This window comes from Arachis stenosperma, chromosome 4 (assembly GCF_014773155.1).
Source record: "Arachis stenosperma cultivar V10309 chromosome 4, arast.V10309.gnm1.PFL2, whole genome shotgun sequence".
NCBI classification, from domain to species: Eukaryota; Viridiplantae; Streptophyta; class Magnoliopsida; order Fabales; family Fabaceae; genus Arachis; species Arachis stenosperma.
In genome coordinates, this window is record NC_080380.1 from 42,172,489 (window position 1) to 42,180,500 (window position 8,012).

General features: G+C 36.5%; 1 non-coding gene across 1 annotated transcript; it reads left to right on the forward strand.

Moving 5' to 3' along the window:
- The first annotated feature begins 5,900 nt into the window (after positions 1–5,900).
- Positions 5,901–6,004, forward strand: LOC130977169 (small nucleolar RNA R71). The gene has a single exon (XR_009084874.1). It is a non-coding gene; the product is annotated as a small nucleolar RNA R71 (small nucleolar RNA).
- The last annotated feature ends 2,008 nt before the right edge of the window (positions 6,005–8,012 follow it).

The window sequence follows — 8,012 nt, forward strand, 5'->3', positions numbered from 1 at the left end:
CTCTGGTTTGTGACGTGTTTCTGGCGTTTTACTCCAGAATGTAGCATGGAACTGGCGTTGAACGCCAGTTTGCATCATCTAAACTCGAATAAAGTATGGACTATTATATATTGCTAAAAAGCCCTGGATATCTACTTTCTAACTCAATTGAGAGCGCACCATTTGGAGTTCTGTAGCTCCAGAAAATCTATTTCGAGTGCAGGGAGGTCAGAATCCAACAACATCTGTAGTCCTTTTTCAGCCTCCTATCAGATTTTTGTTCAGGTCCCTCAATTTCAGCCAGAAAATATCTGAAACCACAAAAAAACACATAAACTCATAGTAAAGTCTAGAAATGTAAATTTTTCTTAAAAAATAATAAAAATATCCCTAAAAGTAGCTAGATCCTACTAAAAACTACCTAAAAACAATGCCAAATAGCGTATAAATTATCTGCTCATCACAACACCAAACTTAAATTGTTGCTTGTCCCCAAGAAATTGAAAATCAAATAGGATAAAAAGAAGAGAATATACTATAAATCCCAAAATATCAATGAATATTAGTTCTAATTAGATGAGCGAGACTTGTAGCTTTTTGCTTCTGAACAGTTTTGGCATCTCACTTTATCCTTAGAAGTTTAGAATGATTGGCATCCATAGGAACTCAGAGTTCAGATAGTGTTATTGATTCTCCTAGTTAAGTATGTTGATTCTTAGACACAGCTACTTTTATGAGTCTTGGCCATGGCCCTAAGCACTTTGTTTTCCAGTATTACCACTGGATACATAAATGCCACAGACACATGACTGGGTGAACCTTTTCAGATTGTGACTTAGCTTTGCTAAAGTCCCCAGTTAGAGGTGTCCAGAGCACTTAAGCACACTCTTTTTGCTTTGGATCATGACTTTAACCACTCAGTCTCAAGATTTTCACTTGGACCTTCATGACACAAGCACATGGTTAGAGACAGCTTGATTTAGCCGCTTAGGCCTGGATTTTATTTCCTTGGGCCCTCATATCCATTGATGCTCAAATCCTTGGATCCTTTTTACCCTTGCCTTTTGGTTTTAAGGGCTATTGGCTTTTTCTTCTTGCTTTTTTTTCGCAAGTTTCTTCTTTTTCACTGCTTTTTCTTGCTTCAAGAATCAATTTCATGATTTTTTAGATTATCAATAACATTTCTCTTTGTTCATCATTCTTTCAAGAGCCAACAATTTTAACATTCATAAACAACAAGATAAAAAATATGCACTGTTTAAGCATTCATTCAGAAAACAAAAAGTATTGTCACCACATCAATATAATTAAACTAATTTCAAGGATGAATTCGAAACTCATGTACTTCTTGTTCTTTTGTATTAAAAACATTTTTCATTTAAGAAAGGTGAAGGATTCATGGAATTATTTATAGCCTTAAGACATAGACACTAGACACTAATGATCATGTAATAAAGACACAAACATAGACAAACATGAAGCTCAAAAACCAAAAAACAGAGAGATAAGAACAAGGAAGTTAAGGAATGAGTCCACCTTAGTGATGGTGGCGCCTTCTTCTTGAAGGACCAATGGTGTCCTTGAGCTCCTTCCAGACATATGTCCATGAGGACTTGGTCCAACCTTTGATCAAAGTTGACCCTTCTAGTGTAGGGACATGCGTCTTCTTGCATCATAGGCAAGTTGAACGCCAACCTTACGTTCTCCGGACTGAATTCTAAACATTTTCCCCAAACCATTGTACGCCAATTCTTTGGGTTTGGGTTCATGCTTTGATCATGGTTCCTAGTGATCCATGCGTTTGCATAGAACTCTTGAACCGTTAAGATTCTGACTTGTTGAATGGGATTGGAGAGAACTTCCCATCCTCTTCTTCGGATCTCATGTCGGATCTCCGGATATTCGCCCTTTTTGAGCTTAAAAAGGACATCAGGGATTACCTTTTTCTTGGCCACAACTTCATAGAAGTGGTTTTGATGGGCTTTTGAGATGAATCTCTCCATCTCCCATGACTCAGAGGTGGAAAAAATTGCCTTTCCTTTCCTCTTTCTTGAGGTTTCTCTGGCCTTAGGTGCCATCAATGGTTATGGAAAAACAAAAAAAAAAGCTATGCTTTTACCACACCAAAGTTAGAATGTTGCTCGCCCTCGAGCAAAAGAAGAAAGAATAGAAGAAGAAGAAGATATGGAGGAGAGGGAGAGAGGTTTGGGTTTCGGCTAAGGGGGAGAAGAGAGGGTAGTGTTATGTGAAAATGAAGAAGGATGGAGGGGTTTATATAGTGGAGGGAGAGGGGTTAGGGTTCGGTTATTGGATTATGTGAAGAAGAGAGAAGTGGGGTAGGTGGGGATCCTGTGGGATCCACAGATCCTGAGGTGTCAAGGATTTCTCATCCCTGCACCTTTTAGGCGTGTAAAACGCCCTTTGTATGCAATCCTGGCGTTTAACGCCATACTGCAGCATGTTTCTGGCGTTAAACGCCCAAATATAGCCTGTTTCTGGTGTTTAATGCCAGCCTGATGCTTGTTTCTGGCGTCAAACGCCAGCTTGGTGCTTGTTTTTGGCATTAAACGCCAGACAGATGCTTGTTTCTGGCGTTTAAATGCCAGACAGCTCTTCCTCCAGGGTGTGCTTTTTCTTCTGCTGTGTTTAATTCTGTTTTTAATTTTTGTAATTGTTTTGTGACTCCACATGATCATAAACCTAATAAAACATAAAAGAACAATAGAAATATAGATAAATAAAAATTGGGTTGCCTCCCAATAAGCGCTTCTTTAATGTCAATAGCTTGACAGTGAGCTCTCATGGAGCTTCAGAGATGTTCAGAGCATTGTTGGGACCTCCCAACACCAAACTTAGAGTTTGATTATGGGGGCTTTATTTGACTCTGTATTGAGAAAAGCTTTTCATGCTTCCTCTCCATGATTGCAGAGGAAGATCCTTGAGCTTTAAACACAAGGTATTCCCCATTCAATTGAAGGACTAGCTCTCCTCTGCCAACATCAATCACAGCTCCTGATGTGGCTAGGAAGGGTCTTCCAAGGATGATGCATTCATCCTCATCCTTCCCAGTGTCTAGGATTATAAAATTAGCAGGGATGTAAAGGCCTTTAACCTTCACTAACACGTCCTCTACCAATCCATAAGCTTGTTTTATTGACTTGTCTGCCATCTCTAATGAGATTCTTGCAGCTTGTACCTCAAAGATCCCCAGTTTATCCATTACAGAGAGTGGCATAAGATTTATACTTAATCCCAGGTCACACAGAGCCTTCTCAAAGGTCATGATGCCTATGGTACAGGGTATAAAGAATTTACCAGGATCTTGTTTCTTTTGAGGTAGAGTTTACTGAACCCATGTATTTAGTTAACTAAAGAGCAAGGGAGGTTCACCTTCCCTAGTCTCATTACTAAACAACTTGGCATTCAGCTTCATGATGGCTGATAAACCACTATTTCGTGATTCATATTGTGTTTAATTGTGTGGTTTTATCAAGTCTTCGCCCACTTATTCATATGATTTGCATGTATTTATAATCCCTTCCTAAAAATATTCTATGATTGAAAACTTGCTTCCTAAATACCTTTTAGTTGTATATTTTTATTTTCCTTCATACCATTCGATGTCGTGATCTGTGTGTTAAGTGTTTCAGGCTTCATAGGGAAAGGATGACGTAAGGAATGAAGAGGAAGCGTGCAAAAATGGAAGGAACACAAGGAATTGAGGAGATGACCAGTGAGAAGTCACGCGGTCGCATGGCTCACGCGACCGTGTGAAATGGAAGAAATCAGAGTGACGCGCTCGCGTGCCTGATGCGACCGCGCGAATTGGAAGCTGCGCGAACGACGCAAATGCGTGGACGACGCGCACGCGTGGTACGAAAAATGCTGAGTGACGCGATCGCGTGGACGACGCGGCCGCGTGATGTGCGCGATCTGCAGAATTACAAAAGTCGCTGGCAGAGATTCTAGGCCGCATTTCAACCCAGATTTCGGCCCAGAAACACAGATTAGGGCCAGAGAACATGCAGAGACAGAGACACAATTCATTCCACACAATTTTAAGTTTTTAGATCTGAATTTACTCCTCCCCTAGGTTTCTCACTTGAACATTCATAAATTAGGATTTTGAAGAATTTTGGCTTTAGCTTTTGAGAAGAGTCTACCTCCGGTACTGGTCATCATAGTTTGTTATTTACTTTTCATTTACTCTTCTATATTCTTAATTTGTCCAGAGTTGACATTGGATTTTTTTCATAGTTTATTAATACAAGACTATTTCTACTTTTAATTAATCTCTTTCATTATTATTTATTATGTATTCTCTTATTTCTTCCATTGATTTTGTGAAGTCTACAATTACGATTATGGAGTAGTCCCCCAACTTGATTGGGAGATGATTAAACGGAGAACCTTGAGTTAGAATACTCAAGAATTCAATTGTAATTGGTTCATTGTTGGTTGGCTTGTTAGTCAATAACTCTAATCCTTCCCAAGGGAGAGGATTAGGACTTGTGAATAGAAGTTGACTTTTAATTTGACTTTCCTTCATTTGTTGAGGGTTAACTAAATGTAAACAATGACTAATTATTAATTGCTTTTGATAAAATTCTAACAAGGATAGAACTTGCAATTAATCTTCTCCCGGTCAAGATTTTATTTAAATCATATAAATTCTCTAATTTAATTTTCTGTTCATCAAATTCAAAACCCCTTTTGAAAATCTCTGATTGATAAAATAGCACATCTTCCTGCAACTCGTTGGGAGACGACCTGGGACTCATACTCCCAGTATTTTATTTCTAAAATTTGTGACAACCCTTTTCTAAAATGACGAGTGGATTTTTGCCGGTTAAGAACTATACTCACAACGCCATTTTTCTAATTAATTCTTAATCTGCCAATTTTCGCTCACATCAATGGCTCCTAGATATTGAGCAACTTGCTCTTTAGTTACATCTTCATCCTCTTCAGAGGAAGAATAGTTCTCAGAGCTCATGAATGGCAGAAAGAAGTTTAATGGAATCTCTATGGTCTCTATATGAGCCTCAGATTCCTTTAGGTCCTCAATAGGGAACTCCTTTCTGTCTGGAGGATGTCCCATGAGGTTTTCCTCATTGGGATTCACGTCCTCCCCTTCGTCTTTGGATTCGGCCATTTTGATTATATCAACGGCCTTGCACTCTCTTTTTGGATTTTCTTCTGTATTGCTTGGGAGAGTACTAGGAGGAGTTTCAGTGATTTTCTTACTCAGCTGACCCACTTGTGCCTCCAAGTTTCTAATGGAGGACCTTGTTTCATTCATGAAATTTAAAGTGGCCTTAGATAGATTAGAGACTATGTTTGCTAAGCTAGAGGTGCTCTGCTCAGCATTCTCTGTCTGTTGCTGAGAAGATGATGGAAAAGGCTTGCTATTGCTAAACATGTTTCTTCCACCATTATTGAAGCCTTGTTGAGGCTTTTGTTGATCCTTCCATGAGAAATTTGGATGATTTCTCCATGAGGGATTATAGGTACTTCCATAGGCTTCACCCATGTAATTCACCTCTGCCATTGCAGGGTTCTCAAGATCATAGGCTTCTTCTTCAAGAAATGCCTCTTTAGTACTGTTGGATGCATTTTGCAATCCATTCAGACTCTGAGAAATTATGTTGACTTGATGAGTCAACATTTTGTTCTGAGCCAATATGGCATTCAGAGCATCAATTTCAAGAACTCCCTTCCTCTGAGGCGTCCCATTACACACAGGGTTCCTCTCAGAGGTGTACATGAATTGGTTATTTGCAACCATGTCAATGAGTTCTTGAGCTTCTGCAGGCATTTTCTTTAGGTGAATGGATCCACCTGCAGAATGGTCCAGTGACATCTTAGAGAACTCAGATAGACCATCATAGAATATATCCAAAATCGTCCACTCTGAAAGCATGTCAGAAGGACACTTTTTGGTCAACTGCTTGTATCTTTCCTAAGCTTCATAGAGGGATTCACCATCTTTTTGCTTGAAGGTCTGAACATCCACTCTGAGCTTGCTCAACTTTTGAGGAGGAAATAACTTGGCCAAGAAGGCCGTGACCAGTTTATCCCAAGAGTCCAGGCTATCTTTAGGTTGTGAGTCCAACCATGTTCTAGCTCTGTCTCTTACAGCAAAAGGGAAAAGCATGAGCTTGTAGACTTCAAGATCTACTCCATTAGTCTTAACAGTATCACAGATCTATAAGAACTCAGTTAAAAACTAATAGGGATCTTCTGATGGAAGTCCATGAAACTTGCAGTTCTGTTGCATTAGAGCAACTAGTTGAGGCTTCAGCTCAAAATTGTTTGCTCCAATGGCAGGGATTGAGATGCTTCTTCCATAAAAATTGGAAGTAGGTGTAGTATAATCACCAAGCATTCTCCTTGCGCCTCCACCATTGTTATTGGGTTCGGCCATGTCTTCTTTTTCGAGATTCTCAGTAAGGTTTTCTCTGGATTGTTGTGCTTTAGCTTCTCTTAGCTTCTTCTTCAGAGTCCTTTCAGGTTCAAGATCTACTTCAACAAGAATGTCCTTGTCCTTGCTCCTGCTCATATGAAAAAGAAGAAAACAGAAAAGAAAAAGGAATCCTCTTCACCACAATAGAAAGATTCCTTTATGTGAGTAGAAGAAAATAAGAAGAAAATCCGAACACAGGTAGAGGGGAGAAGAGGGTTCGAATTTTGAGTAGAAGAGAAGTGTTAGTAGATAAATAAATAAATAGAAGAAGATGAGAGAGAGAGTTTTCGAAAATTGTTTTTGAAAAATGGTTAGTGATTTTCGAAAATTAAGAGAAGAAATAAAATTAAAATTAAAACTTGAAACAATTAGTTAATTAAAAGAATTTTGAAAAAGAGGGAGGTGATTTTCGAAAATTAGAGATTAAAAAGTAGTTAGGTAGTTTTGAAAAAGATAAGAAACAAACAAAAAGTCAATTAGTTAGTTGAAAAAGATTTGAAAATCAATTTTGAAAAGATAAGAAGTTAGAAATGATTTTGAAATTGATTTTAAAAAAGATATAATTTGAAAAAGATATTTTGAAAAAGGTTTGAAAAAAGAAATTTAGAGAGATTTGATTTTTTTAAAATTAAAATTGATTACTTGACTAACAAGAAACTAAAAGATATGATTCTAGAATTTAAAGATTGAATATTTCTTAACAAGAAAGTAACAAACTTTAAATTTTTGAATCAATCACATTAATTGTTAGTAAAGTTTTTGAAATTTTGAAATGAAATTAAGAAAAAGATTTTGAAATCACTTTTTGAAAAAAAAAATTCGAAAATATAAAAGAAAAAATGAAAAAGATTTGATTTTTGAAAAAGTTTTGAAAATATAAGATTTTTAAAATTGAAATCTTGACTTGACTAGCAAGAAACAACTTATTTTAAAAATTTTTGACTAAGTCAACCCAAAGATTTCGAAAATTATGAGTAAAACAAGGAAAAGATATTTTTTTGATTTTTTTTTTAATTTTTAATGATGAGAGAGAAAAAGAAAAGATATCATTTTTGTGTTTTTCTCTTTTTTTTTTTTTCAGTAAACAACAAGATTGACACAAGACATGAAAAATTAAGATCAAAACACATAATGCATGCAAGAACACTATGAATGTCAAGATGAACACCAAGAACACCTTGAAGATCAAGATGAACATCAAGACTTATTTTTGAAAAATTTTCAAGAAAAGAAAAACATGCAAGACACCAAACTTAGAAATTTTTCATGTTTAGACACTATGAATGCAAAAATGCATAGGAAAAACAACAAAAGACACAAAACAAGAAAATATGAAGATCAAACAAGAAGACTTATAAAGAACAACTTGAAGATCATGAAGAACACCATGCATGAATTTTTCGAAGAAAAATGCATAAATTTTAAAAACATGCAATTGACACTAAACTTAAAAATTGACACTAGACTCAAATAAGAAACACAAAATATTTTTTATTTTTATGATTTTATTAAATTTTTTGTATTTTTTTTCGAAAATTATTTTTTTTTTGAAAAACGAAAACAAAGA